The sequence below is a fragment of the Mustela lutreola genome, chromosome 7, assembly GCF_030435805.1.
Source record: "Mustela lutreola isolate mMusLut2 chromosome 7, mMusLut2.pri, whole genome shotgun sequence".
Classification (NCBI taxonomy): domain Eukaryota; kingdom Metazoa; phylum Chordata; class Mammalia; order Carnivora; family Mustelidae; genus Mustela; species Mustela lutreola.
Window position 1 is genome coordinate 76,607,467 of NC_081296.1, and position 17,160 is coordinate 76,624,626.

The window sequence follows — 17,160 nt, forward strand, 5'->3', positions numbered from 1 at the left end:
TAGTACCTAAACTAACAGCAGTTTCAACAATCACCCCCACTCCCGACTCCCAACCTCTAAGGAATGTAACCTTTAGCTTGTCAACATGTAATTTCCTGGTCAATACTAGGAAATTTACTGACAGACCCCTGCTGCTCCCCTTAAGAGGGCAACCTTGCCGGGAGGCCTGCGTGGCTCAGCTGGTTAAGTAGCTGCCTCCAGCTCAGGTCATGATCCCAGCATCCTAAATAAATAAAATCTTTAAAAAAAAAAAAAAAAAAAAAGAGGGCAACCTTGCCTAAACAATGCATTCCTTGCTAAAAAATTCCTGTCTTCTTTTTTTAATGCTCTTTCTCTGCCTTTAAAACCCTTTCTTCTATTTAACTCAGCAGAGTTCCCTTCTACTTGCTAGATGGGGTGCTTCCAATTCATGAATCATTTTAATAAAGCCAATTAAATCTTCATTCTACCAGAGCCTACAGAGGAACACTGACAGAAGCCACTGAGAGGTTAAAATTCTTACCAGAATCACTTCTTCTGAATCTGTCTGTAGTACCCCATCAGGAGAGGAAAATAAAAATGCCATGTTGGGCCTTTCTTTCCAAATCCAAAACCATTGTTTGTTGATCCTTTTTTGCCCAAGGATGCTCATTGTCTTCTAGCTTGTCTTGTTTTGTCTAAACCGGTTTGGCTTTCTGCCTGACTGGGACAAGCAGATTGTTCATTCTTTCTTTGGTCTGTTTGGGAGTGGCTCTGGATTTTGGGAAGGTAATGCCCTTTGCACCCTCTTTGAGGACCTATCTTACACCCAAGGGATTATGCAATACTGCCACAAGAATTTAAAAATTAGAAGTATGTGGGACACCTGGGGGGCTCAGTGGTTAAGCGCCTGCCTTTGGCTCGGATCATGATCCCAGGGTCCTGGGATTGAGCCCCAAATCTCATTGGGCTCCTTGCTGGGCCGGGAACCTGCTTCTCCCTGTCCCACTCCCCCTGCTGGTGTTCCCTCCCTCACTCTCTATCAAAAAAATAACTAAAATTTAAAAAAAATTTTTTTTAAGTATGTATCCAAAAGGAAAGAAACAAATTGAGAATAATGTAGTTGCACAGGTGGACCAATCTATGATGTCATTTCAGTTATAAGCCAATTCTTGGAGGAATTGAGAGCAATGATCCTAATGTTACAGATTTTTCACAAAACCTAAATTAGCTCTAGAGGCAAGTCAAAATTCATTTATTCCTTTACCTATCCCCAAACTTTCCTTATTTATCTTAAAAGACTTATAAATTATTGACCTTAGGAAACCCAAGTTTTTTTTAGAAGAACTTGTATTCTTTCTCTTGTTGGGTCCCCCCAAAATTGGGTACCCCAATAATGGGTCCGTGATTAAAGGAGCCAGACTGATACAAAGCGAAGGTCAAGCAAAGCTTTATTTCATCAGGAACCAGATCCACCATCAAACAGACCAGTCGTGGCTGCCCCTGCAGAGAGGATGACCCCTCCCTGCTTTCCAGACTAACTTTTATGGAGCAAAGGCCATGTGGTTGGGCCTGGCCACACACAGGTGGCCAATAAGATTGTAACACACACAGGAAACTCCATAGTGATGCTAGGCAACCAATTGAATTACAGCTTACCCTAGTAGACATTTGATTTAGCCTATCACACCTTGGTTAGGATTGGCGCCAAAAATGTTCCCAAAGGGCAGGGGCCCATACTCCTTGGTAGCTAGGAGACAGTATGCGCCCCCACTGATTGAATACCTCCTCCTGGCCTGACCCACCCTTGTACTTGGACTTTGTTACCTGGGACTGGTTTCCCAGACATGCTTTTAAAGTAAGTTCTGGGGGTGGGGGGATGTCAATTTAAGTTTTACAACAAAATGGCAGTTCAACCCAGGTGGGGCCGCTCGGGCTGAATAGGCCCTTACATTCCCGCCTTTTCTTTGGAGATTAGTCAAATTTTTGACTTTTCAGCCAGTGCTATGTCCCTTTTTTTGCTGCCAGACTGTTTTAATGATTCCAGAATGATTTACCCAGGAAAAGCATTTCTCTCCTAGGGCTACGCAGAGCCCCCCCCCCCTTTTTTAGAAATAGTATGTCAAGCCCTAATTGTCTATATTTCCTACCTATATTTCAACAATAGGAGCAACAATGAACTCATTGTTTCTGAGTCTTAGCTTTCGTCCACGATCCACAGGGTCCATCGGCAGCGGCACCCACCTCTGGGGGGCATCCTCATCCTTGGCTCGTTTGACGTGACTCACGTGAATCCAGGCCCTGACGCCGTCTACTTTCACCGCCATGGGGATGGTCGGGATGACAGCAAACGGTCCCTTCCAGCGAGGCTCCAAGCCTCCCACTTGGCAGCAGCATATCCAAACAAAGTCCCTGGCTTGGCGAGGATGTGGCTCCTTCCAAGACAGACTGCGATGCTCGCAGTGACTGGAGTACAGACTGATCAGTCATTTCTGCTAGGCCAACCTCTTGTGGCCGAGGGCAGAGCAGGGGGTGTCTCCCGAACACTATTTCAAGTGGGGTCACCTTGTTTAAGCAGGGTGTACATTGCGACCTGAGGAGAGTGAAGGGAAGGAGATCCACCCATGTACCGCCAGCCTCCAAAATTAGCTCTGCCAAGGTGTCTTTGAGAGTCCAGTTCATTCTCTCTCCTTGCCCAGAACTCTGCAGCCGGCACGCATAGTGTAGTTTTCAATTAGTGCCCACGGCCTTGGCCAATGCCTGTGAGACTGAACTCACAAAGGCAGGGCTGTTGTCTGACCCAATCGCGAGAGGTAACCCAAACCTCTAGTAGCTTTTTGGCTACCACTCCTGCCATCTCATGTTTAGCAGAATAAAAGCCTCTACCCAGCTTGCTATCCATATAGATGTTGGCAGTCTTACCCTTGGCCACCTGTAGCGCCTTGGTGAATGCAGTCAGCTCCGCTTTTCCGCCGAGGTTCTGTGTGGCAGGGCTGTCGTCCAGAGTCCCTGCTCAGGAGAAACCACCGCAGCCCACGCATACCTCTTTCCATTGACCATGTAGCTACTCCCGTCTGTGAACAGAGTCATCTCCACATCCGGGAGGGCACTGTATCTGAGATCTGGCCTTATTCCTGCGACCTGGGTTAGGACCTCCCCACAGTCGTGTGGGTGATCAGTCAGCTCATCTGGCAGCAATGTGGCTGGATTTAGCACCGCCTGAGGCTGGAAGGTCACTTTTGGTTCGCTGAGGAGGAGGGCCTGATACCCCGTCACTCGGGCGTTTGTCATCCACCGATCTGGTGGAGTCCAGAGAAGGCCTTCGACAGTGTGGGTGGTGGTCAAAGATGAGATTTTGACCCAAAGTCAATTTGCTTGCATCCTTGACCAGGAGGGCCATGGCAGCAATTATTATGCAGAGGCAAGAGGGGAACCCCAGCCACTAGTGGATCTAGGTTTTTTTGTTGTTTTTTTTTGTTTGTTTGTTTTTTTGTTTTGCTAAGATAGGTTACTGGCCTTTGCCAAGGCCCCAGAGTCTGAGTCAAACCTCCCTTAGTCAGTTCGTAGAGAGGTCGCACCATCTCCGCGAACCACGGTATCCACAGCCTGCAGTAGCCCACTGTCCCAAGAAACTCCCTCGTGGAGATCAAAGCCTAAATAAGTGGCATGGCTCTGACAAAGCTGTGCTTTCATTGCTGACACCTGATACCCTTTTCCTGCAGAGTCTGTAAGAGAACTCTTGTCCCCTCAAGCATGACCCATAGTCCTCAGTGGCTATTTCCACTGTTCCCACTAACTAAGTCAGATTCTTCCTTTCAAATCCTTGAATTTTCTGAAGTTTCCTCCTTATCTCTGGGGCTGGATGACTGTCAAAAGCAAGGTCGTCTACACAAGTTATCCTGTAACTTCTCCGAAGTTTACCTGAAGTTATCTAGCTTAGGTAAACAAACATTTAAAGACAACCAAATCTAGAATTTAACACCCATAAAGGTGTGTTATTAAAACTACTTTTTCTCTCTAAGAAAACCCTCATTTCCAGAGACAGCCAAATCAGGACTAACTCACGTGAAAAACAAGTCCAGTTTTAACAACCTTGGCCTAATTATTTACATAAGCTCAGCAAGAACAGTGAGTGTGATTGTATAGAGCTTTTGGAATCTGCTTTGCTGGAACTTCTTACAAGGAATCTCTAGGTTGAACTTGTAGTAGCCTCTCCGGACCAGAAGCCAAACCACGTAGTTGCCATCAGACATGCCTGCAATACCTGTCGATTTGGGCGAATTACTCTTCCTGAGGTCCAGCCCCTGCCAGGGAGTGACATTCTTTACTCGCCTGGTGAGGCTGCTGGGAACTCTGTAAGCAAGGTATCAGGCCAACAGTTCCAAGGGGCTTTACGGCTCCAGGTTTCATAAAGTCAACCGTAGTTCCTTTAAACTGTCTGGTCATATCTGAGTCTTTTCAAATATGACATCTCAGTCAAAGCCTTGGTAAAATAACCAGTGTTTCCAATGCTGTCCTGTTACAAGGAGAACAGATTCTTATTGAACTTATGCAAATGACTGATTGCCATGGAAGAAAGAATACTTACTAAGACCTTTTGGTTTCAGAGGGTTCAGATGGAGAGAAAAGTTGGAATGCCTTGATTCGTTTACAAATGAGGACTGTTACAACTCTATAAATTACAGATAACTTAAGAAAAAGTTTCCCTTGTCTGGAACCAGTCATGTTTAAAATAAAACAACACATTAAGAGACACAACATTACAACTCCCTTCGGTTCATCTAGTCCCATGTTACTAATTCTGGTTTAGTCCGAATGCAGCTTTTACTTCTGGAAATGCTCACCCGTTTCAGTTCCCAGGATTTAACATATCAAAGATCTGTATTTGTCCTGAACGTCTCCCATAAGAATTTCCTTTAGATGGTTTACCCAAAAGTAAGGCAAGGTTTATCATTGGTTTAGCAGTACTCCCTGAGTAACTTAGCATATCAAGGAAAAGCCTCATGAGTCAAAGAGACCTCATTTACAACTCTGGGCAGGCAAAGAGGAAACCATTTACAGATCAACTAACCTAAGAAAACTTTGCCCTTTTAAACAGAGAGAAAACCAGCTTTTCTTTTCTTTTTTAAAGATTTTATTTATTTATCAGAGGGGGGGGGCGGAGAGAGAGCACAGGCACACAGAATAGCAGGCAGAGGCAGAGGGAGAAGCAGGCTCCCTGCCAAGCAAGGAGCCCGACGTGGGCCTCCATCCCAGGACGCTGGGATCATGACCTAGCCAAAGGCAGCTGCTTAACCAACTGAGCCACCCAGGCGTCCCGAAAACCAGCTTTTCTATACCAGTGTCTTTCCTCTTTTTTTCCCTAAGATAGTGAGTTTTCTACTTTTCGCTCCCATCGGAAATGATGTCGCAGACAAAGGGAGGGGGATCATTCAGATGCTGTCCTGCTCGCGTCCCTCGCAGGAACTTAGGAGCGTCTTACCTAAGGTCTGTCCATATAAACCCTGGACCAGGCTACTCCGCGGAGTAGATGACCGTCATGCCATATGACGCCCCGCGAGACTCAGGGTGCAGCCCAGTCAGACTCTGTAGCGGAAGCGGTGGAGCCACACAGACACAGTCACACAGTCAGGCACTCTTCAGATTCAAACAGGTTGGACACCCTCCCCTTTGGGTATCCCTGCCTAATGGGAGGCGATCAGTCTCCCCTTCCATTCTTTACGAATGGATCTAGCTCAGACAGTGGCCCCAGGACTGTTACAACAGAATTCAGTTAAGCACAAAAGATGTTTACCAACAGATTTCAAAAGCACAAACCTAGTTCCTACAACCAGCGCTCTAGCATTTTATCCCATTTGGTTTAAAGTTTCAGGTTAGGAAAGACTTTGAAAGCTACTTTAACAATTACCCATTAAAACTTTGAGACAGACAGTTAACCATCAGTTGAGTCATCTCTTTGCTAACAGATTTCAACAGATTTTAACAAATAACATGAGCTTATTTGACTTTAAGTAAAAACTCTGAAGTTTCACGTTTACTACTGTGAACTCAAAAGACATGTTTATCCTAATTAACTCAACAAACTTAACTTAGTTCAAATACTGATTTATGTTCCACCTGGGCCCACTCCGTTTTGAATGTTTACCTGAGACCTGGGTAGGAAGATCCGGAGTGGTGGGTGTTAGGTCCAGGGGGAGCTCTTATTGTTTCCCAACAGTGAAAAACAGAACAAAGTGCCACCAGAAGGCAGAAAAAGGGTTCCCTGTTCTAGGGCTTATCAGTTCCTAGAGAGGAGCAGATGCCATGCTTTCCCGCCAGCAAGGAGGAGGGGCTAGGCAGTCCACGTTGGGCCAGAGAGGGCAAGGAATGTCCCCAAAACAAAGGTAGTTTCAGCAGCTGCTTGGGAATATTCCTTAAAGTCTCTGTCTTGAGTTAGACTATCCCCAATTGGCTCCAGTTATAGCCCTAAACACACGAAATGAGTGAGTTCCGAGAAGCCCCACATCTATTAGTAGGAACAGAGAGATGAAAGTCAGGGTCCCCTTACTCTCTGCTTGCCCCATTCCTTCAAACACAACAAACACCACAACAGACTACAAAGAGACAAGACAAAGACAACTGCAAACCCAGCGGCCCTTACCCAGAGCCGGCCATGGGTGCGGGGTTTTTTTCCAGCCCCCTAAAGATGCTTGCCAGTGGGGATTTCTCGGTCCCCTAGAGACACTCGCTGAGACAAGCCACAGAACAGAACCAGACCCAGCGGCCCTTACCCACTGGTGGGGGTTACCTGGCCCCCTACAGACCCAGATGACCGCCTAGGGGGGACTTGGACCCCTAGACGATCTACCAGAGGGTGATGGGGCGTCCATGCATCCACTCCAGCCCTGGGGAGCATGGCTGCATCCAGCTTCTCCCTGGTGGGCCCTACCTGGAGCTCCGCAACCAGACAGACAGATTCAGACCCAGAAATTCTGATGCTGGCTCAGTTCTCGTCATTTAATCCCAGATGAGCCCCCATATGTTGGGCCCCCCCAAAATTGTGTTCCCCAATAATGGGTCTGTGATTAAAGGAGCAAAACTGATACAAAGTGAAGGTTAAGCAAAGTTTTATTTCGCGCCAAGCATCAGGAATCAGACCAACCGTCACCAGACCGGTGGAGGCTGCCCCTACAGAGAGAATGACCCCTCCCTGCTTTCCAGACTAACTTTTATAGAGCAAAGGCCAAGTGGTTGGGCCTGGCCACACACAGGTGGCCAATGAAATTGTAACACACACAGGAAACCCCACAGTGATGCTAGGCGACCAATTGAATTACAATTTACCCTAGTAGACATTTGATTTAGCCTATCACACCTTGGTTAGCATTGGTGCCAAAAGGCTCCCAAAGGGCAGGGGTCCATGCTCCTTGGTAGCTAGGAGACAGTATGCGCCCCCACTGATTGAATACCTCCTCCTGGCCTGACCCACCCTTGTACTTGGACTTTGTTACGTGGGACTGGTTTATTAAAAAAAAAAAAAAGTAACCCCATTGTTATTGCTCCAATGTCCACCTACATAGTAAATGGTAGTTTAAATGTCTGAATGGCCCTCTAGATTCTGAGCTCTAAATGTACAGAAGTGTGCTCAGTTTTCTCACCTATAAATTGGGACAATATTTTTCTTTCACTATAAATTAAATGTAACTACATGTGAAGCCCCTAAAATCAACTTTAGCAATGTCCGTTTTTATATCTTCCCATCAGAACAAGATACAAGAGAAAACTGTGTTAGTCATAATTCTTCAGAATACAGGAAAATATTTAAACCTGAGAATTTCACATGCATAATAATGTTGGAAATATTAACCTAAGATTATCCCCCAACGTATTTCCTTATTGATCCCAGGATATTGAGTTGTTCCAGGAAAGGGAGGACACAAAAGTATCTTCTAAACAGATAATTTGTTGTTGTGGCTATGATGAAGTTCTAGAACATAGGTGAGGTTTGGTGGGGTGAGGTCCAGAGCCAATGACCAAGAAAGAATTCTTGAGACATTTTTGGTGCAAAATGGTGGTTTATTAAAGCATGGGGACAGGACCTGTGGGCAGGAAGAACTGCTTCCCTGTGTTGTGAGGGATGGCATGTTCTGTACCTTTCGGTTGGGGGAAGGTAAGGGAAAAGGAGGTTTCAATAGAACTTTCATATTCTAAAGAGGACCTAAGATACCTGAGGTCTCTCTGGTGTCAAGTTGTTTTTCCCTTTTAGCAACCCATTGACATTAAGATAGTTGGGGCATTCTTAAAGAATGTCACATTTGGGGCGCCTGGGTGGCTCAGTGGGTTAAGCCGCTGCCTTCGGCTCAGGTCATGATCCCAGCGTCCTGGGATCGAGTCCCGCATCGGGCTCTCTGCTCAGCGGGGAGCCTGCTTCCTCCTCTCTCTCTGCCTGCCTCTCTGTCTACTTGTGATTTCTGTCTGTCAAATAAATAAAATCTTTAAAAAAAAAAAAAAAAAAGAATGTCACATTTGTCCCACCCAGGAGTGGGGGTGAGGGGGAGATTGCAAGGTTTCAGCCTTTTGCTTTGTCCTCAGCTAGCCTTCTGCTCCCTCATCAGTTAGACTCATGTAACATAAAATTCACCCTTTTAACCCTTTTTAAAGTATACAGTTTGGGGACACCTGGATGGCTCTGCCTTTGGCTCAGGTCATGGTCTTGGGGTCCCCACTGAGCAGAGAGCCCGGGATTGGGCTCTCTGCTCAGTGGGTAGCCTGCTTCCTCCTTTCTCTCTCTGCCTGTCTCTCTGACTACATGTGATCTGTCAAATAAATAAATTTTTAAAAATCTTTTTAAAAATGTACAGTTTTGTGGTACTATTTACATTTGCAGTGCTGTACAACTATCAACACTCTCTAGTTCCAGAAATTTTGCATCGCCCCAAAAAGGAAACCCTGTCCCCCTTGAGCAGGCACTGCCCCTTCTTTGCCCCCCCGCCCCCAGACCTTGGCAGTCTATTAATCTTCTCTTTCTATCGGTTACACATACTTAATCTCATCCCAGAAAATTGATTTAAAATCCAGTGCTCTTTGAAATTTTCAAGACACAAGCTTTTAAGAGAGAAAAGTTTTTAGGAGGTCTTCAATTTAGCTTCCAAAGATAGGAGCCACTTTGATATTCTGGGGATACATTTTTTCCTTTCTTTCTTTCTTCCTTTTTTTTTTCAAGAAAGAGAGAGGTAGGGAGGGGCAGACAGGGAGAGAGACTCTTAAGAGGCTCCATGCCCAGCACAGAGCCCAACACAGAGCTCAATCTCAGAAACCCTGAGATCATGACCTAAGCCCAAATCAAGAATCAAATGCTTAACCAACTGAGCCACCCAGGCACCCTAACAGCAAATACACATTTTATTCCAAGAAGGACAGCTACAAAAAGAATGCAACCCACCTTTTCTTCTAGTCATAGGTCAGAGGTCAACCTGAAGGCCTGTAGAAGACTGGGGGAATTTAAGCTGTCAGTGAGAACCACAAGACACCCAGAGAGGGAAAACAGCTCTCACTGGACCCGGCTAGTAGGTTGATATCAGGTCCTTAACTAACTTTACCTGATAGATAGCAAAACTCCAGTGATGTTTGTTTTTTTTTTTTTTAAAGATTTTATTTATTTATTTGACAGAGAGAAATCACAAGTAGATGGAGAGGCAGGCAGAGAGAGAGAGAGAGGGAATCAGGCTCCCTGCTGAGCAGAGAGCCCGATGCGGGACTCGATCCCAGGACCCTGAGATCATGACCTGAGCCGAGGGCAGCGGCTTAACCCACTGAGCCACCCAGGCGCCCCTCCAGTGATGGTTTTTAAGCAACAGAACGGCATGTCTAGAAATCTGCTCAGGGAAACCAAATCTCATACAGAAGAATTCACAGCCACCACATTTGCCTAAAATCAGAAGAGGTTGACTTTGGTTATATTTCACAGCACTGGGAATGTTTGCTTCAGCTCAATGCCATTGAATTCCATGCTTTAGCTCTAATTAGCTGTGGAGTCTTGGGTCACTCAGTCAGCATTCTGGGGAAGATAATCTTTCTCTGTAACTTGGAAACAATAAAACCCATCTCTTACCCTGAGGATAAAACAAGAGCATATTGAGGACCAACCTGGCACAGTGTTACTGGTTGGAGTGACTAACATTTAGAACCACAGTTCTCAACCAAGGGTGACTTTTGCCCCCATGCTCCTAGCCCTTGCGACATTGGGCAATATCTGATCATCTTTCATGATCTCCCATTTTTGGTTGTCACAACCCTGGGTTTAGGCGAAAAAAACCTTTAAAATATAAACTATTGGGCGCCTGGGTGGCTCAGTGGGTTAAGCCGCTGCCTTCGGCTCAGGTCATGATCTCAGCGTCCTGGGATCGAGTCCCGCATCGGGCTCTCTGCTCCGCGGAGAGCCTGCTTTCCTCTCTCTCTCTCTGCCTGCCTCTCAGTCTACTTGTGATTTCTCTCTGTTAAATAAATACTTAAAAAAAAAAATTAAAAAAAAATAAAATATAAACTATTAAAAGGACTCTTGTTCCCAAACTCTAGCACAACCTCTTTAAGTTTTTAAGGGCAAACATGAGTCTTAGCAATCTTCTCCACAAATATTAGTAAGACTTTTGCCATCCTGGTGTCCTTGTAACATGGCAACAACCTGTTCCTAAATCATAGAAATTAAGGTGGGTAAGCAATGGCTGTAAATGAAGAGAACACTTAGGGCTTCGGGAAACCCAGATCCCTTGGTGCCTCTCAGCTCTCTGAAAAACCCCATTTTTTGTTTTGTTTTGTTTTGTTTTTTCATTCCTTCACCCACCACAGTACATCGAAGATGACTCAAATTGTGAATAGATATTGGTAGGGAGACTTATATAAAGTCGCAAAAACAGTCTACCAGCTACATCTGACTTGGCAGGTCCATAATCCTGAAAAGGCTGTTTTTCCCAGAGCCCTCAGACCTCCGGCTAGACCTTTTGAGCACCTGCATCTGGGACCTCATTTAGCTGCCATTTCATGTAGGTTAGCCATATGTTTTTGCTACTATACGTGTTTTCAAGATGAGCTAAAGCTTCCCCTGCTGCCAGGCTGATGCCCTCACAATGGCAAAGGAACTGTTAAAAAGTATGTGTCCTCCCTGGGGTATACCTTTCATGATCTCCCATGATTGAGGTATCTTCTTCACTGGACATATATGCCTTAACAAAAGCATATGATATGTCTTAACAAAAACCTTGCAAACCTCTTAAAATTTCATCACTATACAACCTTCTGCTTATCCTTTGTCATCTCATGCTGATATGGCCAGCTACTGTAGGTCTCTAATGTCTTATACTCAAACCTAGCATCAGCAGGTTAAAGAAGCCTTTCCCAGGTTCCAGTTCAGAGAAGCTAACTTGGTCACAAGTTAGAGCCTGGTGACTGGATGTTCTGAAAAAGATGGCCCTCAAGCCCCACTGGAAAGGGGATCTTACCAAATGCTCCTGTCCTCTGACACTTTTGCAAAACTAGAAGCTGTTGAGCCAAGGGCACTTAGTTTTTCCTTTGTCCTTGGATTGTGAAATTACCTACTTTGGTTAACCAAAGTAAAGCCATTTTGGTCTAGGCTGACCCTTAACTTAAAAATCAGCAGGTTATTAAAAAAAGTTGTAAGATTTGATTCATGGATGATCACCAGACAGTAAAAGCCACCAAGGCTGGACATTCTTAAAATTGTTCCCTGTTAGTAATTGCACCACCTTGGGACAATGGAAAAACTATGGTCCCAATGTAAATGATAAACCCCCAAAGTTAAAGAGTAAGGCCCTCCCTATACAGTTAACTAATTTTAAAAGCATATAAAATTGGGGCACCTGGGTGGCTCAGTCACTAAGCATCTGCCTTCAGCTCAGGTCATGATCCCAGGGTCTTGGGATCAAGCCCTGCATCGCATCATCGGGTTCCTTGCTCCTTGGGGAGCCTGTTTCTCCCTTTCCCACTCCCCTTGCTTGTGTCCTTGCTCTTGATGTCTCTCTGTCAAATAAATAAATAAAATTTTAAAAAGATATATAAAACCTTTGGGTTTTATAGAAGCAAAGGGGGATGCTCTACCCCCTCTGGGAGAAGAGGCTGCTACTTTGTGAAGTAGCTCCTTTCTTACTTCTCTACTTGATAAATCTTTGATCCTTCTAAATGGATTGTTCTTGAATTCTTTCTCAAGCAAAGCCAAGAACAGTCATGGTGAGGAACCCAAGACCCTTCCTCCCATTTCGGCTGTCTTTTCTCCCATGACCCACATGTTGTCACTGCTAAGAACAAGTCCCCATACAAAGTGTCCCTCTCCATTACTGTATTGATCTTCCCACTCAAGAGATGACCCTGACTGGCCATGGTGTCTCTTCTGGGGAGGTGATTCCACCCCGTTGACATGTTGACCAAGGGTGCACTAAGCCTGAGCACTCAGGGGTACCATTCTTTATATAGCTCTGAGGGTGACAGCCATTTGTTTCCATAAAATGTGTCCTCCAAATAGTCTCCATGGGTTGGGGTGGGCCTTCCCACAACTGTTATGGAGCTTTTTCTGCATCTCACCCATCCTCTTCCCAATGCCATCAAATTCTCACGTCATAAACCCAGGTTAGCAATTTATTGTCAACTTCTGTCAAGGTAAGATCTCCCTTCAAGACCACTGACTTACTTTTTTACTTGAAATGTATCTCCCCAGTGGAAAAGTTCTAGGTCTGGAAGCAGGCACTATTTTATACACAAGGGATAGAGACAAAAAAGCAAATTCTCTCAAAATTCTTCCATTCTTTGGGAGGCAGGAGTGGATAATAAATAGACGCAGACATTAGTAAGATAATATTGGATAGTGATGAGCGTTACAGAGAAAACAAGCCGGGTGAGGTGATAGTGAGTGGCCCCTAGGGGTATTTTCAGCTGGGGAGTCAGGGAAAGTGTTCCTGATGTGGTGACATTTGAGCTGAGTTCTCACCAAAGATGTAAGCACTGCCTACAGGTGCAGCAAAGACCAGAGACAACGGTCAGTACAACTGGAGCAGAGTGACGGGGAAAGTGGCAGGAGCTAGACTCTGTGGGGGAGCAGGGCTACATCTTGGACCGACTGTGCCTGACACCCCCAGGACAGTGAGCTGGAAGGCCTCTTCCAGCTTCACCATTCTTAAGTCCTAAATTAAGATTTAGAAAGCTCTCTATGCCAAATGTGATTCCATAATTTGACAACCTAGGTTGTGTGACAACTCATTTTGAGTTCTTTCATTCTGATCCAAGCTCTTAATCACTATCAGAAAGACAGCTTCTGACTTTCTATGGCCACAGCTTTTCATTCCCTCTATTTCCCCCACTACAGTCTTATATAGCCCAAGTCTGTTCAAGGACTATTTCTGCATGAACATTAACACAATTTACTGGTAAATAGCTAAATGGACATTTAGCATATAAATGGAGCCAAAAGGTCGGAAAGGAAAATTCTTTCTTCATCATCTTTTATAGACGCTGTGCCTACCCCAGTCCAGTGACAAGAAGGAAAGAGAAAGGCTAATTTTCCCTATTGATGCTTCTGTTGTTTCAAACTACTCCCTCTGCTGTGATCCCCCAGGCAACAAATGAAGCATTGTGAAGTCTTTAATGGTTCTCTCAATGGGCAATTATACATTTTTTAAGATAAAAAATCTTGTCCATAGTGCCGCTGATTACATTCATTTATGAAAATGACTAAAAATAGCGAGTCGAAATTTCTTCTGTCTGGTTCTGTTGAGGGAATCATCAGAGCAATAATCGAAAACACAGTAGACCTGGCATCAGGAGTTGAAGCCAGCTCTGATCCCAGCAAGTGATATGACCTTGAGTACACGATGTCACCTCTCTATGCCTCTGTGTTCTTACTTGTATGAAAGAGAGAGGAACACCACACAATACACTTGGTCTCAGAGTTGATGGGGCTGGCATGTTACAGGAAGAGGCACCTCCAGTTTTTTCCCGGGGGTGGCAAGTGGGTGCGGGATATACATGTTTGTTTTACGATTCATCTTTAAATGGTGCACATTTGCTCTATTTGTGAGATGTATGTTTCACAGTACATTTCTAAAGCCATCAATAAATATCTATAGATACATTCGACAAAGTAGACACGGTATGCGTTTTCCGCTGGATCTCCTAGCAAACAGACTAAGCCTAGGTGGAAGGCAAAACAGTCTTTCCCCTTCCATCAAAACTTGTTCTTTTTAAATAGAGTTTAACTCAAAGAATGATCAGTGAAAATTTCCAATGAAACAAAAGGGCATATCGTGTTTCCTATGGCCTCCTCCCTCCCTGGTCCTCCATCCCCACCCGACCCTCGAGGCTTTTTAGGTTTCTTTCCATAAATACTCTGGAAAGTCAAAAACAGAGAATCTTGGGGCGCCTGGGTGGCTCAGTGGGTTAAACCGCTGCCTTAGGCTCAGGTCATGATCTCAGGGTCCTGGGATCGAGTCCCGCATCGGGCTCTCTGCTCAGCAGGGAGCCTGCTTCCTCCTCTCTCTCTCTCTCTCTGCCTGCCTCTCTGTCTACTGTGATCTCTCTGTCAAATAAATAAATAAAATCTAAAAAAAAAAACAAAAAAAAAAAACAGAATCTTGAAAGCAACAAGAGAGAAGCATATAGAAATATTTGTGTGCACAGTACTTTTTTCTTTTTTTTTTTTTTCGTAAATGAGAGGCCATTACACATACTGCTCAGTACTTTGCCTTTTTTTTTTTTTTTTTCATTTATCTTGGCAATATTTCAGTGTCATTCTTACAGATTTAAATGTATTCTTTTTTTTTTTTTTAAGATTTTATTTATTTATTTGACAGACAGAGATCACAAGTAGGCCGAGAGGCAGGCAGAGAGAGAGAGAGAGAGGGAAGCAGGCTTCCTGCGGAGCAGGGAGCCCGATGCGGGGCTCGATCCCAGGACCCTGAGATCATGACCCGAGCCGAAGGCAGCAGCCCAAACCACTGAGCCACCCAGGCGCCCCTTAAATGTATTCTTTTTCACTGAATCCCATGCTACGGATATGCTGCCCTTCATTCCATAAGACCCTCTGATAAATATGGAGTTTGTTTTTGCTCTCGTCCACATTTCTGCAATGACTGTCTTTGTACTTCTCTCTCCTCACGTGTATTTGAATATATCTGAAGACTAAATCCCAAAGTGCAATTGATGGATCAGAAGGTAGACCCACTTACATTTAGTAGTTATTGCCAAAATGCCTTCCAGAGAGATAGTATGCCTTCACTTGATCAGCAGGATGAGAGAGTGGCTTTCCAGCTGCTCCCATGATAGTCTGTTAGTCTTTTTATTAACAAATCGAAGAGGTGGGAAATAACATTTCATCATTTGAATGTATTTCTTTAACTGTAAGTGAAAATGATGCATCCTTTTGCTTTTCTCTGAAGTTCCTGTTTGGTCCCATTGTCCATTTTTCTTCTGGTTTCTTGTTCCTTATTGGTTTGTAAGAGCTCTTTATTTTATTTTTTTTTTTTTAAAGATTTTATTTATTTATTTGACAGAGAGATCACAGTAGGAGAGAGGAAGGGAAGAGATCACAGAGAGAGAGGAAGGGAAGCAGGCCCCCTGCTGAGCAGAGAGCCCGATGTGGGACTCGATCCCAGGACCCTGAGATCATGACCTGGGCCGAAGGCAGCGGCTTAACCCACTGAGCCACCCAGGCGCCCTGTAAGAGCTCTTTAGATACTAGCCTTTCACAGTTATTTTTCAAGGTCTACGGTTCTCATTTGTTACTGGCTTGTAGGATTTCACCTTTTGCAAAAATTTTAAATTATTAGTCAAATTTATACATTCTTCCTATATAGTATGGGGGTTGTTTCTTTCTTGGAAAAGTCTTTCCTACTCTAATGCCAGTATGAATTTTTCCCCCAGGTTTTCTTCCAGTGTTTTATCTAAGTTTATTTTTCATCTTTAACTCTTTTATCAATATTGCTTAATGGACTTATTTAGTGTAAGGAGCGAAGTAAGGATTCAACATTTTGTTTTTCCCCCGATGTCTAACCTGCTATCTCAAATCCACTTCTTTTTTATTTTATTTTATTTTTTATTTTATTTATTTGACAGATCGCAAGTAGGCAGAGAGGCAGGTAGAGAGAGAGGGGGAAGCAGGGTCCCTGCTGAGCAGAGAACCTGATGTGGGGCTCGATCCCAGGATCCTGGGATCATGACCTGGGCCAAAGGCAGAGGCTATAACCCACTGAGCCACCCAGGCGCCCCTCAAATCCATTTCTTTCTTTCTTTTTTTTTTTTTTTAAAGATTTTACCTATTTATTTGACAAAGAGAGATCACAAGCAGGCAAAGGCAGGCAGAGAGAGAGGAGGAAGCAGGCTCCCTGCTGAGCAGAGAGCCCGACGTGGGGCTCGATCCCAGGACCCCAAGATCATGACCTGAGCCGAAGGCAGCGGCTTAATCACTGAGCCACCCAGGCGCCCCCTCAAATCCATTTCTTAATAAGTTTTCTGCATAGTTTTGAAATGTTACATTATTGGGGTCTAAAAATTACTGAATCCATAAGTTGAAAACCATTGAACCATTGGGTGGTAAATTTATGAATTAATTCAGTCATTCCTGGCATATTTAAGGAACGATCTAACACAATAGCATAAATAGCATGTGCTTACTATGTGCTAGTTCCTGCTCTGAGTGCGTTGCATGTACTTGCTCATTTAATACACACAACCATGCTATAAGGTAGGTGCTGTTAGCTTCATTTACCGATAAAAACACGGAAGCACAGAGAGGTCACGTAACTGCCATCCGATCACACTGCTTGTGAGTGGCAAAGCCACGATTTGAACATAGGCAGGTTGACCTCAGAATCCATGCTTCTGTCCACACTCTCTATTACCTCCACTGGGTGGAAGATAACTGTTGTGTGTGCTTTCCAGATTGTTCTAAGAACTTCACATAAAATGATTTCACTTACTCTTCACAACAATCCTCAGATGTAAGCACTATTCCTATCTTCATTTTGAGATGAGCAAACTGAGGCAAAACACAGCTGGAAGATAGAAAGAAAAAGGGGAGTGGTGAGATGAGTCCAGAGAAGGAGGAACTTTGTTCTGTGTCTTTAGAGCAGCAAGGAATCACAACAGTGTGTGAATCAGGGCTCACCTGCTCAGGTTTGGTTTTTGTGAAGTTCCCTGGGAGCAGCATGGAGAGTGGAAAGGGGG

General features: G+C 44.5%; 1 protein-coding gene across 2 annotated transcripts in view; it reads left to right on the forward strand.

Annotated features, from left to right (window-relative positions):
* GLDN (gliomedin) overlaps positions 1 to 17,160 on the forward strand; it is a 70,029-nt gene that overhangs the window by 21,349 nt on the left and 31,520 nt on the right. The window lies entirely within an intron of this gene.